Source organism: Rhyacophila brunnea, unplaced genomic scaffold, assembly GCF_057557595.1.
Source record: "Rhyacophila brunnea isolate RB1 unplaced genomic scaffold, BYU_Rbru_1.0 scaffold_63, whole genome shotgun sequence".
NCBI classification, from domain to species: Eukaryota; Metazoa; Arthropoda; class Insecta; order Trichoptera; family Rhyacophilidae; genus Rhyacophila; species Rhyacophila brunnea.
Window position 1 is genome coordinate 154,251 of NW_028233310.1, and position 23,593 is coordinate 177,843.

The following is a 23,593-nucleotide window of genomic DNA, read 5'->3' on the forward strand; positions in this document are numbered from 1 at the left end:
CAAGCATTCTTAAATTCATATTACAGCGTAATTTATAGAAATAATAACTATTGATGAATATTTACACATATTTGTTTATTTTTAGAATGTGTAAGAGATATTCAGACATATATATTAGATGTTTATATATACACAACTTGATATATTATATTAATTATTAATTTCTATTCTCATACTCTAGTTTAAAATTTACATAAATAGGATTTGAAAAATTTCGAAGCTCATCTTCACATTATATATATCGATCATATCCTTAAGATGGATATATTATACATATAATTGCGAATTAAGATTTTAAAAGTCAAATTAAAATTACACAACACGATTGGCAGTTGAATAAGTTGTACCAACTATTTTTTGTACCACTCGTAACATTTTACATCATATGGAAATAATAAATTAAGTTAGTATAATTTTATCTATTAAAAAAACAGTAAAAATATTAAATTATATAAAAAGCAATTACCTAATGCATTTTCCTTTTAATTTTATTGTTCACAGATATTTTTTATTGGGCTTTTATGCGCAAATATGTAAGTTCGATGTTTTTTTTTGCAAATAGTAATGTTATTTATGAAAGCGATATTTAATTATACCATTGTATTACAAAAATGCATTTTAGAATTTAAAAATAGTGGTTTTCCTTTATCACAAAAAAAAAATTTCAATATATGAAGCAAATTTATTTTCAAAGTATAATATAATTATTGCAAAACGTTTGATAAAAAGCCAAGTACAAAATTAGCACCTGTTATTTAGAACAATTAAGAACGTTAAGGCAACATAACTGTGTTTCTAAGATAAATATAAAGGAATCGTAAGTAATTTTATATAAACTAACATTCAAAATTTCAATGTATTTTATTTTTTCAACAGCTCTGCTATCTTTTCAATCTAAATTTAGACAGGAAAATTTACACAAACGATGATAATCAGTAAAGACGGTTTTTAAATATTATAGAAAAAACAATAAATATTTACATCTGTTGTCGGAACATTCAATATTTCTAACTATAAAAGTCTAGGTACATTTAAGATGATTATAAATATTTTTTTTTATATACAAAAATCACAATTCTGAAAAAAAAAGAAATCCGTCCATCTTATAAACCATAAGAAAAGTTTTTGTATAGTTTAATGAATAAAAACCCTCATAAATATACTTTGATACACACAAAAAGTAATGTTTACTGATAACTTAAAGAATTATAAACATATACTAGCTTTTTGTTTGTTCCCAAGTATTATTATATCGAAATATTTTTTTTATACTATTTTTGTTCTTTGCAAACTAGGATATTAACAACGAATGTAGATAATAAAAATGTAAAAAATTTACATTTTAAAAAGGTTTTATAAATGAATATATTTTTTTTTATGCATAAAATGCTAAAAGAAGACATGAAAAACCCCCATATCTTTGCATTATTGCATTGATTCTTATTTTAAAATTCAGTTATGTTAGTCAAAAACATTGCAAAATTGAATCTGTTTAAAAAAATCTTAGATAAAGTTAAAAAGGAACCAAGGGCAAATGTATATGAAGTAAAAATGGAAAAAAATATAGGCATATACATAAGATTTATAAATTGAACCTATTTAAAATTATAAATATTACCTTCAATATTTGTTTCTTATCCATAAATCAGAATTTAAAATGGTTAAAGTTTAATATATGAATAGAAAATATAACTAAAACGAAAATTATATAGCATAAGCAAACATAAATACATTTTTTTTTTGTTGCAATCTTTCTTCTTCCGACTATTAAATCTTTCGGATGTGATTTGATTATGTTTGATATCTTCGATAAATGTAATGAATTAGCAAATCATATAGTTCAGTCTATAAAAAAATAAATTTTAAATAAATATATTACATGATTATAATTACAAAATGCGCCGATAATGTTAATACGCATTTAAAGTTATTCAAAAAACATAAAATCACTTGTAGTTCTTAACATACAGATATAAAAACCATATGAAATTTATGAAAATATAGACTATTGCGTAAATTAGATATATAAACAATCATTAATGTTAAAACCCCCGTTAAAAAAATAAATGGACTTTTGCGTACGCTTTTCAAATTTTAAACATATAAATTTACAACTCTATAGTACCAAATAGTGGTAATTTAACAAATTATAGTTAGAAAACGTGAAAAAATATTTTTCAGCTTGTAATATGTATTTATTGTTTTTAATTTTAGGAAATTCATTATAGAATCGAATTATAAAGCTTACGTGAAAAATTATACATAAAATACATTATATATAACAACTTAATGCCTAAAATATATTTTTAATCTTCTTAAATCCTAGATTGGCTATAACTGAATGAATATAATATATTTTAACTATATTGTTTCTCCATTTTTGGTTCGAATGATTATGAATTTGTTAAAGAAATTATATTTGTGCGATCTAAATAGCTTATTTTGTTTTTCATAAATTTACTATATTTTTTAAGTTTATTATTTGTATAATATTTAAAAAAATGTATGTATTCTTTTTCTATTTTGTGCATCAATACCAATACATTCTGTTATAGAAAAATATATATAGAGAGAAGTAGGAATTTGAATGCCAACTGAATCGGTTAATATACTCAAAACATAAAATAAAAGACATGAAAAGAACGAGTCATTGAAGGGATGAATTTTTCGAGAAAGGTTGTAAAGATAACAGAATTAATGATTTATTATTTAAATCAGCATTAATGAAAAATCGAAGACATTTCTTGAAAAGATACAATAAAAATAGAAATAAATATAACAACAGAACAATAGAATTAGAAAACAGGTAATTATTTAAAACAATACAATCAAGAAATCCTTGAATTGATTTAGCTATGTTCTGTCATCTATATTTTATAAGTTTATGCCATATTTTGGCTAGAAATATTCTGAAACATTTTAAAAGGTTTAATTTTATATATAGTTCTATATATTTCTTAATAAACACAAGCAATATATTTTTTAAATGGTTTATAAAATCAAATAAGAAGAATATTAATAAAACTGTGGCTCAATCAATATTATCTTGCAAATATATAAAGTAAGTTACAAGTGTTGTGTTAGATAAGCAAAATCTTTTGAATTATCGACAGTTGATTATATAATTATAAGAGTACATGAAAGATACATTATTTTATATTATTATATGATAAGTAAAAATTCAGATATAGCATATAATAAAAACATAGATCCAATTTTTAAAGCACGAAATCAACAGAAAAGAGTATAACAAATTGATGTGTGTTTATGATTTTCTTCTTAATTTCATTTATGTTATAAAAGTAAAAAATATTCTATAATATTGACAATTTAGAAAAGTACTATAGTGGATTGCAAAAATATCGTGCATAAGTAAAATTAAATTGATAAAAAAAAAGTATTCCCTGTTTACTAGGAAAATAAAAAATCTAATTCGTTTTATATTTATATGGTTTTTATGATTTTATACTTATTTTGCGTAAATGCGATTAAAGTATTTGGTCTTCCTCTCCAACGCAATGAATTTATATAATCTAAATTGGTAGATTAATAAATTTTATATATTTGCCATAAAAGAAATATTTTAGTTCTATAGCGATTGCGTAGCATTTATCCACCAATAATGTAAAAAACCCATTTGTTATTAATATTTTGTATGTAATGCAATTAACCGCACTTGGTTCAGATTTAAAACATAAAAGATTTTTTCTAACGAGTAAAAAAATACACTTTTGATGCTATTGAACGCAAAAATATGAGTCTAGAGTAGCCAAATATTACATTACTAGCATATTAAGTTTCAATTATATTTACTAAAGAAATTTTTCATAAAAACCAATATTAAAGATAATGTTAATACGATAAAAACAATATTTACATGATTTCGATACTTAGAGCTTTAAAACCATGTTTAAATATTTTATTTACACTGGACATAGAAAATCTATTTTCTCCTAGTCATTACGCACGATAAAACATTCTACAATGAATTTACTATTGTTTATAGCAAAGCTTTATTTTTTATCTCTATCTGGCTTTCCATAGATTTATTCGGGAACAAATCAAAAATACCATTTAAAATAAAATAATTTAATCTAAATATGTTTAATTGTCATAAATACAATTATTATTTTTGATATTGGTTATCAGACCAAATTAATTGATTTAAAATGCAAAGTAAGTTTTTTTTATATTCAATATGTATCAGATTAAAATCACAATATTAAAAATTGATTAGTTTTACACCACAAACTTATTAAAGGATATTTTTTTAGTAACAATTCAGTTACATTATCTATTGTTTTATCATGATTTAAGAAGTAAAATTCAAAAGAAACTTCGAATTATAATACTAATCGATTATGTTATATCATAGAAATATTTTTTATTTATGAGCAAAAGTAAAATCGTATATTGTTTTTTCTTCTCGACATAACTTGCTTGATAATCTGTGCACACAGATATTTATACTTTCGTCTATCTTCTCATTTCCAAAGTCTTCTTCATTACCCCACCTTCTTTCGAGACCTATAATTCATGGATTTTCTTTAATCCCAAGGTTTTTATATATGTCTCATCATGGTTCGCGAAATCTATTTCCCTCTTATAACTTTTATATTATCGTGATACCACACCATCTCATGTTATAACATATAGGAAAAAAAATTGTGCAGCAATTGTATAATATTGACAGATCAGATGCTAGCAGATCTAATTTTCACAATTTCATGTTTTAACATTGTTTATATGGACAATACTTGTCACACCTATACGATCAGAGTGTTTCAGTTTTCTTTTAATCATATAAGAAAATATTTGGTCTGTCATTCGTAACATGATTTCTGTTTTAATTCATCTATATACTTGAATCTCCACAAATTCGTTTTTCATTATTTCTTGTACAGAGTATCTGCAGATTTTCTTGGCTTTTAGAAATTTTATTTTCTCGCCAAAATAAATTTAAGATGTCTTACTATCTCGTTATGTCTTCTTGTAAAGTCATGGCAAGCATTTTTTTACATCTGCTTGCTAAGTGGTCGACAGTTTTTTACGGGTCGTTACAGTGCGGATATCATGATCTTTCCCCATTGAACTTGTTTCTATTCAGATGAAAATATAATTTAGTTTTTTCAGATTTTTTGATATTCCTATATAATACCCACTTTGAGGATCCTAATATTTCGAGCGTAAAATTTATATGCATATGGAAGAGTTTTTGATGTCGTTTATATGTATATTTTACACAATAAACTCTCATTTTGTTTTAATTCAGATGCTGAAAGATCTATGTCAAGGATGTTTTTTTTTGTTTCTAAATTCTTTTTTTAGGGATAGTAGTGTTGCAGTTTCGTTTCACATTATAATATTGCAGCTTTTCTGGGTGGTTGTCCCTTTTCTTGGCTCAGAGTTTTATAAAGTTGGCAGAGTATTCTTGTGTTTTTAAACACAATATTTTATAATCCGAGTCATAATTCATTTCTTTTGAGATATAATCTATCTTTTTTAGATAGTTGTAAGTGATTCCTTTTTCCATATAAATCCACCCAATTCCATCGTCTCGCTTTCTAAAGTATTCTGGTTCTAGCTCAATATAAACCCACATAGTAGTTTATAAGTGTTATTGCGTATTTATTCTAGGCTAATAATATATTTTGGCCATTTAATTTTGTTACGCATATGCAATCAACTCTTTCCAGCATTTCTTTTTTAATTTTATCTATTGTTTCGGGTTTAGCACTTGATTTGGAATCTTCCAGTATCCCGAAATATTTATATCCATCCTTTCGTTCTAATACTGTTGCAATATCTTTAAAATTTATTTTGTGATTAGCTAATTTGACCACGTCTTTTTCCATTCCGATAAATCTAAAGAATTGTGTTGCTTCATTATAAATTAGTTTTTAGTTACTTTCTTCTTTCGAAAAATCTTAAATCGTCAATGAAAAATAAATTATTATTTGTAAATGCTTTCAGAACAGGGTTAATATATATTGATGGGAAATGTTTATTTAATTGGCGTCTTAGCGGATCTATACAAAGAAAAAAAAATCAAAGAGATAAACTATAGCCTTGTATAACCCCTTTTTAAACCTTTAAAGAATTTCTTTCTTGTTAAATCTTAGAGATAATTTCTAGTTTTTTTGTTCGTTAATATATGAAGGCAATACTCCATTCTTGTATGTTAAGATTATTTAAGCAGGACAGAAGATATTCGTAATTTTTGCGTCAAACGCTTTTTCATATCGAATCATGTTATGTGTATGTCATTTTTGTGTCTACTGTGTAAAAAAAGTTAATCGTTTCCTGCTCTTTAGCTTTCTGTAATCTTCTGTCTGTTTCAAGTTGGTTTTCCGATATAGATTTCGGGATTCAACGTCTTTCTGTGATAGCGTTGTGACAGCTATAGTTGTAAATTTGTATGTGTTTGACATGCTTGTTACAGTTCTATATTCCGATCCATACAAAACTTTTTGTTCGGCTATGAGATCCCAGAGTAGAACCAACTTTTTATCCATTTGTTTTCGGGGCATACTGATTAAACTTTTCATAATATATTGTTAGAATTCTGTTTCTGAGATAAAAATTATTTCGGTTGTGTTTTCTATTGCATTTTTGCGCAGAAAAGTGCCGAAGTTTATATTTTCACTCCTTTTAATCCACATATTTGACCAGAAATTTAAAATATTTTCTCACCTACCTTGATTTCTGTTTTGCTATATCTGTCAAAACCTTATAAAATCGGCTTCTGTGGACTTTGAACTGGCGGTTTATTTTTGTAAATTCCATCCTTTTTATAGTTGGTATATCTAATTGTTTTTTACTTTTTTAAAATCTTTATTAATTACTAATCATTACAAGGACATCATTTTCGTGTTCAGTATGTTGTTTTGTTGTGTCATGACTTTTCTTAGAAACCTTGTCTCACTTTCTGAAAGTTTTTCTCCATTTTTTACGTAGGATTTGAGCTTTATGTTTATTTTTATAGTAATTTTTATTTTTTCCACCTTTTAAATAGTTAGTTTAAATCTTCATGGGCAGGTTTCGAGGTTATTTCTTCGTAAATTTAGCGGTCAGCTTGTGAGATCTTTGCTTTATCTAGATTGCTTTGAGGGCTATTATTTATGATATGCACATTAAACGCTTTATTCAAACCCTTTTTATTTCAATTTTAACTTCAGTATATAGTATTTTTATTGTTTTTTGTAGATTTTAATGCCCATATTTTCTGTAATCTTCAGCACTCTATAAAATGTTTTTGCATCTATCGAGGTTAATGAAGTGTCGTAGTGTATAATAGTATCACCTAAATTTACTTTGTATTCTTCTTTTCTTTTCTATATCTTGAATTTCTGGACTTGTCTATTTTTTACCATCATTATCTTTAGAAAGTTCGATGATTTGGTTTTTATTTCAGACATGCACATATCACAAATTAAGAAAAAATTGTGACTTCAATGGAATTCTTGCCAGCTAGATCTCGCCATTCTTTGAATCGTTTTGGGATTAAGCTAAAAGCCTCTTAAATCCAGTGCTCTATCTCAGCGGGTTTATTCTTGCAGATGACTATGAGAGTAAGGAGAGCCGTGGTATGAATGCGTGAGGCCGTACGAGGTTCGGCAAGTTTTCTTATGAGATAATCGTTGTAGGATCGGTTTTTGAATATTTGTCTTTGTAGTTCTTCTCACCTGTTTTTTCTATATGTCCCATTATAGTTTTTTTAAAAATGATAAATAGTCTATAAATCGCATATTTCGGATTGTTTGATAGATAAGGAAAATATAGGTAAGATTTACAACATTTTTATAAAAAAAATGTGTTATTTAATTTTTATTTTAAATCAGTTGAGCTATAAATTAAACTTATAAAAAGATAAGATTAATGCTGTATAAATGATTCTATCATCGGAGCCATAAAAGTGTTTGAGATTAATTACCTCAATAAGGTAAATATATTTATGTTAAGCAAATTAAGAACCAAGAATCTATACAACTTAGAATACACAGACATAATTTTTTAATACACAAATTCTATTTTACTGTTTTAATTGTAATAACTAAAAAATAAAATTATATTTTAGACCATTATGAAAACAAATTTTACAGATGGTATTTTTTTGTTATATGATGATCGTATCATTTTTATAATAGATATATAGAAAAAAAATATATTTTTACGGAAATATATCATATTAATTATGGAATATTGCTTCTAAAATTACATGTAATTAGTGCTATTTTGACTAGATGTCTATAGTCGAGTCTGGTTATATAAGCCCTTTAATCAAGTGTTTTTGATCGTTAAAGTATTATTTTACTATGGCTCAATCCATATAATATCTTTTGCAGTTATTTGATACTTATTTATATTTTTTAATTATATAGATCTATTTTTAACACATGGAAATGTTTTTTTTCGATTTGGACAAAGAAGATGGTTAAATATTTGAATTACATTATATTTTAGTTTATAATAAAGATTTGCGTGTTTCACAAAAATATGTTCAGCGGATCAATAATACTACTTTTCCGTGAGTTTATAAAAAAGCATAGTATGCTTTGAAGAACAACTTTTGAAGCATGATATTATTAAAAAAAACGATGGGTTTAGTTGTCCGATACTAAAATAAAGTAAAAGTAAGACGCAAGATGAATAATTTATATAAATATAATATAAGGCTTGAATCAATTTTTGCTTACATTATAATTTTGATCTCAAAGGAAAAAAATATATTTGTTGCTCCCATAAGTTACATGCTAGATGTAGATATATATATATGTGTGTATAAAACTAGTAAATTCAGCAATCTTAGGTTAGTATTCAATATTGGCAGCATAAAATTACATTGAATCAAATGAATTTTCCGGAAAAATATATAATGAGAAAAACCATTAGAAAATTTAAATCTGCAAGCGAATTCTAGAAATTTATTTTCATAGTCTTTAAATTTTATGATAATCGACTTACAACTTTATTGACCTGTCAATTGCTTCAAACCTATATAAAAACAAAGGTCTCATATTATATATCATAGTTACCGCTAAGAAATCATAGAAATGCCTATTCCTATTGCGAAAATTTATATTTTCTAGTTTAAAAATATATATTAACACTATAGTACACATAAGTATTTGCTCTCATTATACCATGTTGTTAAATAAAGGGATTTCACAAATATAATTTACTTATTTAAGATGTTTAATACATGTGTAGAATTATAACTGACTAAAAAAATCATATATTACAGATAAGACTTTTCATTAACCCTTATATAATTCTTATACTGTTATTCCCATATGAATGTTATTTCAAGGTGCGTTCTCTTTCTTAAACTAAATTCGAGTACAAAATGTTTTATTGCTATTCATTAGATAATCATTGTGAAAATTAGAGTTTTATTTTTTATTTAAGATTTCTTTAAGTAATTTTAGTAATGTATACTTCCTTGTAAATTTTTTTTTACCTTTTATAGTCTCGCACAGCTAAAATACCAAAGGTAAATAGATATATTGCTTCAAAATAACCATCTTTCAACGGAAGGATTTTGGTTGTTGGTTATATAGGATTATTTGTTTTTTTAAAAAAAAGTTATTGGTTTTAAAATGTACTTCTTAAAGCATTGAGATTTTTTGAAATTTTTTTGCGTTCTTTAATGTGTAAATCTTGCGAATTATTCATTATATGAGTTCAAAAAATGATCCTTGCTATTAAAGAAATATTTGGATTATGGATTCATATAATTTGAAAACTAAAAGGTAGTTTATAAAATCAGAATAATATTATCGTGTCAAATTTTATCATTAGTTGCTTATCCATAAAGCGGTCTATATGGTAGTTGCTTTCCTAAATACAAAACACGAGAAGCATAAAGCAGGATCTTAGATGCCAAAGTTAACTCTGTGAACAGGTATGAACCTTTTAAACCAATAATAATTTTAATTTATATCATTTTTTGATGGACAATTAAACAATTAATATACAAATAGTTTTAATATTTTCTTTATAGCGCAATTTTAATTTTATTATTAAAATTTTGCATTGGAGATTATGAAAAATTTTTGTTTCGGAGTTATAAATACTTTTTACTGCCGTTTGTAATGTTAAATCTTTAAAAATACTTTTTATTCACACAAAAAAAATCAGTTCAAGAGTCTTTCATATTTATGATTTCAAAATTTTTCTTTATCTATATTTAAAAAATATTTTTTTGTCATTATTCGCTGATATATAAATTAAATTTCACATATTTTAGAAAAAAATATATTTACTAAATTTGTATTTTTCTATGGTATAAACGCTTAAAGTCAGATAATTTGTATGCATTTACAAGATTTGATTACACATAAAACTTTTTATTGCGTATTAAATTACCTATAAGCACATTTTTGTGTAAATTCGCATCTTTCGAAGAATATTACACATAAAAAAAAATCGGTGCGCTTATACACAAAATTTAAAATTAAGAAATGCATCTTATTTTGATAGGTTATTTCTAAATAATTTTATATCCCGAAGATATTTTAGAATAATCACTTTTTTGTGTTTTCGAACTTATACTCCATAACATCAATGTACTATAATGTTTAGATGTACATAAAAACATTTGATATATAATTTGTGGCATTTTTTAATTTTTATCTGTATTTTTAGACTTATAAGACAAATTATAAACTTAAAATATATTTTAGTTATCTTAAATGTATTTTTGCATAGAGGCGATGCTTTTATTTCGGAATTAATTTATAGAATCCCTTTTTTGTTTTTAAAAGAAATAAACCTGTAAAAAAGATAAAACACCTTTAATTTATTGAACATATAAGATAAGATTTTATAAAAGTATATTCTTGATTTTTTTATCATGGTGTTTTTTGGGAAAAACCTTATTTCAGTGTTTTAGAAGACGTAACTTATAATTCTCGATAAAAAAAAAGATATTTTACGGCTCTAGTTTGTATTTTTTTTCAATTGATTCTATTAATCAATATGATTTCGATTAAAATAAATTTTATTTTCTAAGCTTAATCTGTATTAAAAATCTCTTTTACATGCATACAGCTCTAATAATATAAATTTCAAAGAACTTAATTTTTTTGTAATATGTTAATTTATGGACGTTTGTTTATGTTATAGTAATTTTTTGTTTTTAGAAAATCAATATATAAAATTTGAGAATGATTTTTATATTGTTTTTTGAACTAATAATCCTTTTTTAAATAAATTCTATTAAGTTGCCTTATCTGTGATAATCAAAACTTTAAAAAAATATTAAAACCCTTTAAATGAGCGAGAAAAAGCATTCAATCTATATTTTTAGATCTTTAATCGGACTTATAATTGTACTACCATGCATTTATTTTGCACTAAAATATTACAAAAACCAACCACAGGCACAAACAGAGGCCAAAAAACCGAAATCAACTTCAATAGACAGCATGAAATTATCTATACAAGAAAAATATGGTTATGATGATGATTCGACGATAGAACTCGAGAAAATATTGTTTAAAATAATAAAAAAGCCGACAGAATCTAAAGAAATAGAATTCAACGAGCTGTGTCGAGACAAAAAGACAACAATGATTTTACTTACCGTTTTACAGAGTTTTTGGAGACCGATTCTTCTAAAATTTATCGCTTATCAGAATTTCAAGAAAAGTAATCCTACTGGTGAGTTTCGAAACACAGAAGATATTTTAAAAGAACAAAATGAAGAAGAACTGTTGATATCAGAAGTCAATAAAATCATAGAGGAATTTATTCAAGATAAAGAAAGTTTAGAAGCTGAAATATATTTATGCACCAAATATTTCGTAAACCCAGAAAAAATAATTGGTATGATTGCCAATCCAGGAACTTTAGAGATAATTAAAAAAAAATTATCTCTCAAATTATTTGAAAAAGTCAAAGAGATCACACTTGATGGCTGTGTTGAATTGAGTGAGGATGATAAAACCAAGCTCAAGGATCTAGTAAAGGGAAAGAAAGATTATTATACGGATTTTGATCTCCAAGAGGACTTTGTAATACTTGATTTCAGAGACACAACCATTGATCACACCATAATTCAATCCGAATTTCAAAAGTTGAAAATAACTACTGAAAAAATGAAAAATGAGGAACATAAGGAATTCATATTTATGATATCATTATTAAAAAAACTCGAACTAGTATGTTGTAGTACTAGACAATCGCAAATTGATAAAATTCTAAGATCCCAAAACATTTGTTTGCCGGAATTTATGCTAGATCCATCTAAAAATTTTATTATAAAAACACCCGTTATATTATACACACCTCCTAAAGTTCAATGCTTTGAAGACAAAGATAGTCTAGAAACTGACATTGCATGTGGTAAATTATCACCAGAAGTTCAAAAAAAATTTACAACCGAAAAAGAAGGTGAAGAAAAGTTTTATTGTGATATTGCGATTAAACATTTCGAGAGAAAACGTGATATGTTTTTTAAAATGGTAGGCCCAATCTTTGAAATTTATTTTAATATTCATCCACTGTTTCGCCGGGGTAAAATGACATTCTTTTCCATTATATTATAGTTTAAAGTTTTTGGCCAAACATATTAAAAATTAAAGGATTAAAATTTTACATACAAAACTCCTTCTTTTGAAATATTGTTGCATTTTATTTATTTCAAGGTCATGCCAACAATATTTATATTCGAGCCGCAAAAATATTTTAAATTATTTTCTACAGATATAACGATTGATTGATCCTCTAGGGATTATAAAAAAATGAAATATTGTGGCTAAAATTTTATAAAGAAATATGGCTTCTGGAATGCCCAAAAGTTTACATATTATATTTTATTTTTAATATTCTTTGGCTATATTAAAGTATAATCATATATAGTACAAAATGTTCGCATAGTTTTGATTGTTTCTTATTATTTTGAATTTGTGAATGATGAGAAGTCAAGAAAATGTAGTCTTACCTTTGCAGCAATTATGTATAAACCATTTACCAAGGCTTGATTTCTCTGTTGGATTTCTCGCTTTTATCTTTGCATTAACAGAGTAGAGTTTTTCATCTAATTGGTAGCTTTGTTTGATTATTTTTTATTGGGCGATATGCTTGTAGGCCGACTTTTTTCTCGAAAATATTTTATGTTTATTTACAAAAGAATGGGCAATATTATATTATATAGAAAAGTCAATATAAAACATTTCATGCCAATAAAAATAATATACAAACAATTTAAAGATTTTTAACGATCTAATTATGCCTTAATCCTCTTTTTTTCTCCGATATGATATACATTTCTTTGTTAATTTCTGATTTATATTGACTAATTGTATTTTATTTTTATTGATGTTATGATGGTTCATTTATTCTTTATGTAATCCATTATTTTGCGGAAAATAATATTTTTTTATTGGATGCACATTATATTCAAGATTTTTAGCGCGGTTTTTACTAACTAATAAAAATAAAAAGGTATTATATATAAAATCTAAACTATATTTTATATTTCTCCGGAATGTTTCTGCACAAAGCTGATCAATCATGTAAATGAACATAATAATTTGGATTTCTATCAAGTTCTATATATTTAAATTGATTTATTTTTGTTCTAAGTTTTAATATATACAATATAGAGCTTTTTTTCGCATATCTATATCGTAATTTATTGACCTTAATTGATGGAATTGTTTCTGTAAAAAACTACGGGCTTTTTTTGAATCAATATAAGAGTGTTAGAAGTTAACTTAACGACAAATATTTACTTTATTTTTGCCCGAAAATCGACAAAAAAAATCCTTTAAGTCGAAATATCTGCGAATATCATGGTATGTCTGATGTTGTAAATAGATACTCCTATTAATAAAAATCAAGTAATAACAACATATTGCTATGCAGGGTGTAAAATAAATAATTCCTTCCCTGTCCAAATAATAGATATTTGATCTCAACTAATCAAACACAAAAAAACACAGTTGATGCATTTAAAAATAAAAAAAAAGTATTTGCCTGTTAATTTTAAAACATTAAAAAAATAACTGATACATCGGATTATCAGGTATTTAAGGTATTGACTTCTTTCGATAATTTTTTCTTCTTTTAAATGATTAAAAAGAAGAATAAATTCCAGTACTCTGTAATTCTAATAATTTTCATATTTTTTTTAGATATTTTAAAAAAACAAATAAATCAGAATTGTAAGTTATATAAGAAAGGTGTTTTTCTAAAGTATTTTATTTTTATTAAAAAAATATAAACACCATTTGAAAATAAATGCAAAAAAATTTAAAGAACATGCTAAAAATACATAATGAAATTAGTTTCTGAAAAAGAGACATTTTTGAGCATCTCATATAAATTAAGTAAAAAATTTAATCTACAATAAAAATAAAAAACAGCATAAATCCTTTTAAAAAATCAAATGTAACAATAAATGATTCTTGTATGCTAAAAAAATATTTATAAGCATTAGTTTATAAATTAGTTAAATATAAATAACATTCAATTCTTATACATCAGATCTTAAATTATCAAAAAACAGCCTAAAAAAACTCTTATATGAAAAGGTTTAAGAAAAAGGATTCTTAAACAATGTTATAATATTATTTAAAAGCTTTATGGGCATATGTCAGTATATTTAAAAACTGTAAAAAAATTGAAAATCCGAAATTTTTTATTTTTAGGATAAGAACTTCAAATTCATAAAGGAATTCGGAAAAGTTATACGATCAATTCAAAAGTACAAAAATGCGTTTTTTATCACTTAGCCAGCTTTTATTATTTTTTGTAATTTAATTATCGTTTTCCCAAAAAAAATAATATACAAGACAAATCTGTGATTCAAAAATTATACGCAACAGTAACCATTATATATATATTTTTTCTGGTTCATGCCGCAATAAATTTTTATAATAACAGCCTATATCCATAAATACCCATTTAAAAGGCGACATTAATCATTTTTTGTCCATTAAAATAACATAAAATAAAATATATAATTGTAAAGAACATAGATTTGCCTATAATAGTAAATACTATGAAAAAAAAGTACTGTAATGTGTGTTTATTATTGAAAGAAAAACACACGTGAATTAATTGCTTAAAAGGCTTTTTAAGGTTCTTTAAAACTATAATATAACTAAAGCTTATACTTCTATGGGTTTAAATTTTTTTATTTTACAAACGTCAATCAAAAACGATAGTAAATTATATAAAATTTGATTTCTCTATATTGCACTGTTTATTTTTATTTTTACACTACTTTTCTAGAAATTACAATATAAAATCAATTTTTCAGAAATTATTATTCAAAATAGTTTTAATACAGTTTATGTATGTTTAAAAAAAAATAAGAAGGATCTTTAGTAAAATTAATCACATGGTAATATTTATAATATTCGTACTAAATACAACTTTAATATTAAGAGATTTTATTACGGGGAAGATCTCTTGTCATATAAAGTCGATATATTACAATAAAAAAGAAAATATAGTAATAAGTACATACATAATTCTATAAATGCAAAAAAATATTAGTTATAATTAGAATCTTCTAATTTTTTTTTGTAAAATTGTAGCTCATTATCTTAACTCAATGTGATGATGGTCCTTAATTATAAAAATTTAATTATGAAAACCTTACAGATATTATATTATCTTACTTAAGTAAATTGAATTTTTAAATATGCTTAAATAGTTTGCGACATCTGTGTGTGTTTTGTTTAGCCCAAAGAAAATCTTAAGAAACAATGAAATGTTATATTGATATCTTATGTATATTTTTTCTTTTAATATATTGTACCACATTTTTCAAAAGTGTACAAATTTACGGATATACTTTCTGGGATTCAGAGATAGCTATTTGTACTCACTTTAATCTCGCAAAATTACAATAATACAGTAATTTCATTGTGTTTTATGATTGTTACATCGGTAAGCAATAAATAGCAGTTTGAATAATATAAATTCCATCTTCTGAGCAGATTTCCATTCAATACTATATATGAAATTAAAAATATTTTTGAAAATTTTAAATAAGTCCATTATAATATAATGAATGATTATTTTTATTAAATATATTAGCCAATTGTACATAAAAGTAGAAAGATAAACGTTTATAAGGTCAAAAATAGTAAGTATAAACATTAAGCTACACTGAGATATAAATAATCATTTTTTTCGTAAAAGTTTCTCTCATGGGATGTTAAAGAAATTTTTTTCAAAAAATATAACAAAGAAACTGTAAACTTAGGCAATATAATAAATTTTATCGAAAAAAAGGTTTTATTTATGAATAACCGTTAACATTATTATGAAATTATGCAATTAAATTATAAACATTATTACGGTTTGATTATTTAGCCAATTTTTTTTTTATGTAAAGAGCAGTAGACTTATTCCAGACAACCAATCCATGAAAAAATAATCAACAATTAAAATGATTTATATCTAATTTCTTTCTTTACGAAATATTATAATCATACTTTAAATGTCGGGAAATATTAGAAATTAATAAATTAAACGTTTCTTAGCATTCTTCAAAAAATTAAATGCAACAAAATTGGATGAATGCATTTTTGATCTGTTTAGAATTCAAATTAACATTTATTTGAAAAAAAACTTTATGGATCCCACATATAAAAATATATAGATCTAACACTACAATTAAAGGCTATAAAAATCCATACAGAACAAATTTTATAACGAAAATTATCTAAATACATTATTATTTTATGAGTAACTTTACTTTTCTCGTACAAGTTTGATTAAACATCGTTATTTATTAAAAAAACGTCATTCATTAAGTTTCATACTTACATTCAACAGAAAAGCGATAATTTTGACTGCATAACCATTAAGTATGATTAAATATTCATTAAAGTAATTTTAAACCATTTATTAGTCCTGCCTCAAAACATAGATAAAAACTAGCCCATTATTTCATGTTGTTTGGGAATAAAATAAAAACCAAGATTATTAGAGATTTAAATGCGTTTTAAACGAAAACATATTTTTTCTAATCAAGTCATTTTTTTCTTGTTTTTCGTGCTTCTTGAACGTAAATATAAGCCTTTTTAAAATTATTTTTTGTTCAGCTCACCTTAAAAAAAGCACCAGATGTTTTTCTTGATTTATTATATTTTTTATGATTTTATATCGATTAAAACGAGTTAATTATTATGCATCATATTTTTTGCTATTCCACAGACCCTCTAAAACTTTATTTTTACTTAAATTTGTTTATAGATTATCAGTGATAAACGTAAAAAAGCGCTGATTATAAAGAATAATACAGAGGATTTTATTTTTTATCTTTAGCAATTGAAACCAGATATGGATGCATACAAGAAAACAACTGGTGTGTGATTCTTTGGAGCATAAACGTGAAAACATCAGCACAAAATTGAAGTTTCTATTTTCTGAACTAATAAATATATATGAAAATATAACGATGAAAATATTAAATATATTTTCTAAGCTTACGTAAGTATAAGGACAATTGAATTAGATTAGAAAAAACAAAAATACTGAAACATATTAAAAATTTATTAATCATTTATTTTGAGAATTTTTATTAGCATATACAAATTCTAAGCAAAAACATGCTATAATTTTTTACGGGGTGTCTAAGCATATAAGAATTTTCATTTCGATATATAGATCGACGTGTGACTTATTGATAGCTCATTAGTCAATTTGAAGTTAAAGTATTTGCAGAAAGATTTAAATCTTGTTAAATTTTGCTGTAATATTTCGCGTTAAAAAAAATGATAAAACATTAAAAGTCGTGGATATTCTTGTACCAAGACCAGATTGTAGTATATACACACAAAACAGTTTCCAAATACTTTTACACATTTTTATATTTTGCGCGCGATACGTCAAAAAATAAGTTCTTCCTTTTATTTAAATCTCAATTTTAATGCATTTGTAGATTAATATAAATATAATAGATTTCAATATTGTGAAATATGATAAAAAAATCTTTAGTCGATTTAAAAACGAAAAATCAAATGGAAGTATCTTTCTACAAATTATCTATTTTAGGGTAAACCTTGTGATGGCAGATCACTGTCGTAATTTGCTTGTTTTATTATTTCCTATTTTACCAATCATATTATATATAGATATTTGTATGAAACTCTTGTAACTACTATGATCTATATATGCTAAAAAAGATTTAATAGAACTTCCACAAAAAAATGTGTTTTAAATTTTTTAATAGGCTTTTTTTGACCATCTAAAGTTTATATATATATAATCCCCTAAAACCATACTTTGTAGTTTTACGCAAAATTCGCGTTTTTCTGTTCTAATTACCATAAAAAACTTCTATATACCATATATTTATTCGGTATGAATACCTTGATACTATAACTTTTTCTAATATTTAAACTTATTTTTTGAAATTTTTTCCATGTCAAGGCAGTTTTTTAAAATTCAATAAGGCGCAAATTTAGATCCAGATATCAAATTAAATATCCATTATGTAAAACCTAGGCTTTAGTCGGAATTAACAAGTAAATTTTATAAGCAAACGAAAAAATATAACAATTCACAGCCATGGTTCTTTATAAAAAACGATTGAAAATCGCGCACAATATTATATCAATGGTGTAACATATAATTGCCACTTAGGATTTTTTTTGCTGATACTTACTTATGATTATCCAACATTTAAATTATTGGTGATTCTAAAAAATAATGTGTTTTACTTAAAATAAAATTATTAATATGAGACATAACACAATTATATATATAAAAAAGCATTAATATAGTATTTATATTTGTATATCATCCAGCATTTATGAAAAATACGTTCAAGGTTCATTTTATATTGAATAAATTGTAGAATTATAGAAAATTTATGGAAATAATATTTATAAGATATAACTTAGTCATAAAATAAAAAGTATTATAATCGATTAAGTTAATTTTTGTATAATTAGCTTCTGGATCGAAGATTTAAGAAACTAATTATGAAATTCAACTTTCCTACTGGAAAAAAGTAAAATATCAATATAAAAAAATATATACATATAGAAATGCAATAAATCAAAAAAATATTGACAAAAACTTAATGCATGCATACATATTTCAATAAACATTATGCTTATTTTATTGAAAGAAAGTAAAAAGACAGCATAAATACATTTAATAAATGTGCTGTATCGTTTTAAATAATTTAAAAATCATTATCTTATATATAGTATAAAGAGCTTTTAATCATATAACAATATTTAAAATTAAGATTAAATTTTTTAGTATAAAATATTTCAGCTGCCAGTATATAAAAAAATCAAACGTTGCATTATGCTCATGATTCTAATTTAATTAGGCGGTCGCATAGAATAGATCATAATGGTGGTGTTAGCGCTTCACTTCAGTTATTTCAACAGTTTTGTGAATCTTATAGGTTTATAACAACCAAACAAGGAAAACCTTTATTAACATGTATAAATGATTTTTCTGCATAAAATAAACTTTTTACGCTTTTCGCTGGATCTTTTTTGAGGTTTTTGATTTGTTTTTTTTGTGTAAATTTTTACATAAATTTATTTTTTTAGGTATATTTCGAAAATATTTTATGATATGCTTGAAAAAATTGAGCAGCTTAAATAAAAATTTTTAATTATATTAAGTATGAAAACAACATTATGATAATGTAAAATTCATTTTAAATAAGTAATCAAAGTCGATTTGAAATTAAACATCTTGTTTTATGATTTTTCCCAAAACTCGAAAGTCCAATAGTTTTTGTATTTTTCGGTATAACTGATATAAAACATTTGTGTATATATGATTTATAACAGTAAAACTTTTTTTGTCAATATGATCGACAAGAGTAGGACTTATGAAAATGTATCTCTTAGAATCATAACTTTTTTTATTATTTTATCTAATTGCGAAACTGCGCATATAAATCTACATGTTATATAAATTTTTCTAATTAAACGTAAAAAATGTGTATATAAGCAATGTCTATGTGAATAATATTTCTACATAATTAAAAGCGTATCTAAAAAGAAATAGTGTAGCCAACTTGCTTAGATTTAAAAATCAATAAATATTTATTTTACAACTAAATTTAAAAAATGATAAAAATTCTAATACACAATGTAAAAATCGTCAAGATTTGTATATGTGATTGCGCGATGATTTGAAACGAATATTAAGAGCCTTATAAATAGCCTAAATGTCTATTTAACATAATAACAGACTTAAATACATTGGTTTCATTGAGCGATCAAGGCTCTGTGCATCATAAACTTTCCAAGATAGAATTATTCAAAGGCTAAATTTCGAGCGCTCAAATTTTTTATAATTTAAAAAGCGCAATTCATTTATAGAAGCTTTTTCGCATGTCTATCGCAACAATTTATATTTGAAAAGATTTTTCCGATTTTTTTTTAGTCGTAATAGATATTTTTGGTTGTTGTAAATGTTTAAACTTCTATTATATGTAAAATAAGTCATTTATATGTTATTTTAGCAGTTTAATAAACTTTTTACATTGCAAATATATGTATGTTAGTTACACCTAAAATCGATATTTTACAAAAAAACGTCGGATTGAATATAGCAAAAGAAACAGAAAATTCTTATATTTTTTAGATGATAAATATGGCAAGTTTGCGTCTTCTATTTCTAATTTTTGCTTAAAAAAGTTTACTGGTGAGAATTTTCATTCGATGCATTTAATTTTTTTTGTGAAGAATGGTTTTCATTATATTCATTTAATAGATGAATCAGTAATTTGATTTTCATTGCTATTTTTAGTAATTATAATTAATATTTTTGATTATATTTGTCATATCACACCACATTAGAATGCCATCAACACTATGTCATAGGGTGATGCTGTTATATATTCAACTATGTCAAAAATAATTTTTTCTTACTATTAAAAACCCACCATAAAAAATCTTAGAAAAGTAAACTTAAATCTGTTATTGATTGTTTATACAAAGAAAGAGTAAAAGAATAGCAAAATATGTACAAAAAAATTATAATAAATAATTATGGATTGAGAAAAATGTATTCCGAATATTATGTGGTCTTAAATGTTCAGTATGGACAAATACCTTTTTCTAATTTAAGACATAATATAATAAGGATTCTTTAGATATGGTGCTATTGATGGGAAATAGTCCTTTAATTATATAAATTGTATATTATAAATAGTAGAAAGAGTTTGTAATAGACGTAAGAATAACTTATGCATAATTTAGGTATCAAAATTCATTAGAAAAAATTGCTTGGATGGTCTTACTTCCACGATAATATGGTTAGTTGAGATTTAATATAGAAAGAGAAAATATTATAAATGAAATTCAATTGTATATGTATGAGTTTCTGATATGATTGAACGTGTTGATGAGAGAAAGGTGAGGTTAGCTGTGGTTTATTACCTGACTAAAACAAGATTGACGGGAAAATGTGAATAAATGGACAATTTTTCATATTGATCGTTGGTGTTTAAAAATCATATAAAAAAGGTAGATTATTGAAAATCAACCCGCATGGAAATTCAAACATTTAAAATATTCCGAAACCTAAGTATATACAAATTTTGCCGAAGGAACAAGGAAAGGAAAAAACATGCCTATATCATTGTGTTGAAGAACAAAAATAAAATTATTTTAATATTTTATGCTAGCCGATCTTCAAAAACGTGTCTGGACATTGTTTAGTAAATTTTAAAGATATTTATCTTTAAATAGGGGTTCGGTAGCGCAGTTGGTTTAAAATACTGTTAAAAGGTGTTCAGAGTTCCAACGCAATTCTACCCTAGAATTCATATGTTTTTGTGCAAAAAAAAAGAAATGCCCGAAAGGAAGCGGTCTGTAGAAGCTAGATAGTAGAAGTATAACAAGACTAAATTAGGAGATTGCAGTGTAAGACGCCTAAATCCATCGAATATTACATGAAGCCTGCTTTGTTTAGCATAAAAATGAGTAAATGTAGAGTGGCGGTTATAACATATTTAACTAGCGACCAAAGGTACATAGAATTACATCCACATCATATCATCTAACACAATGCCAAACAGGTCTTATTCAAAGCAACCAAGCTGGCTATAGAAAATGTAAAGGAAAATATATGTATAGCTGTAGCAGATAAGCAAAAGTTCCTGCTAGTCATAAGCGAACTTCTTATAAAGAAGATCTATTAGATAACAAATAAAAAATTGGTAAATTCGTCTCAAATTAAATTCCATGTACAATTTAGAGGGTAGGTTTGTGTTTTCCTATATTTAAAATTTATGATCGCTGGAAAACCATTCAAATCTATAGGCTTGTGGGTATATTCGAAATTTAAAAAACCGAAAATTATATGATTGTAAAAAAATCATGTTTTTATTAATACGAATCACATTAAAGGGGTATTATAAAGCTAATTTATTCTATCTAAGGATATTTTTAAAGCAATATACAAGGCCGTTTATGATACAAAAAATTAAATGATAATTTTAAATCTAACGAATTTTATTGAGATAAATCTTTGAGTTATTAAAACACTTTTTGGATTTTAGTTTTTTGATTAAAATTTCATTTCAAAACACAAAAAAACATTCCATGAAATTATAAATGCATTATTCAAGTTTAATTTTCTAGCTTAACCACATTTTCGGGTTAAATCTTCTTTTACAAAATATAATAAAATAAATAACGAAAAAAATTGTCAAAGAATCTAACAATGCATATTTTATCCATTACATTATCCCTTTCCTTGAAATAACGTCTTATATATTTATATAGGTGGTCAACCTTGATTCCAAGATTGTCCAATTTTTCTATTCATACCTTTTTTCCTAATTCATCATCGTAAAAAAAAATCCGTAAATACTCATTATCTAATATTATTTTAAGATGATATGACCGAAAAAGGAGTATTATTTCATACATTATATATCGTATGTTGTCACTATATAATCTATAAAAAAATGCAGCTTCTAAAAACGGATATTCAACGAGGTATACAAGGAAAAAAACAATTAGTATTAGGGCCATGAACAGAGGCATTACTATGCCGCCAAAAGGACCGATCTATAAAGCGTAAGTCACTTAAACTTATTTTATCGTAAAAGAAGCCCATAGAAAAGAATGCAATATCAGAAAAAAAACTTTAAACTGTCAGTAAGCAAGCTGAAAACTTTTATAACTGACTTAACTACGTACCACAAATACCAATGTAAATCAGACATGGTAAAAAAATCAAAGGACCAGTGGGTTACAATTAAACTAGAAAGGAATACTTTCCCACCATCAACTCTCATATATAGAAACCATATTTGTTCACAAACGTGAATACGCTGTGTATAAAGTGACAACTAAAAATAAATGCTACACTTATACTCACACAATCATATTTAAAGCCTAAAATGACATTTTAGGCATCTATGTATCTAATTTTTGCTAGTTTTGCACATCCCAAATCAAATTATATTCTTATTTCATATATCAATGGTATTTTTAACAAACAGAAACAAAAGTTTTATTACAAAAAAACGTAATAGATTAGCTGGGCTAAGCTTATTGGAAATATAAATTTTTGCACTATGTAATGATTCTATAAATCTTAGCATTTAAATCATTGAATTATATAGAATTAATAT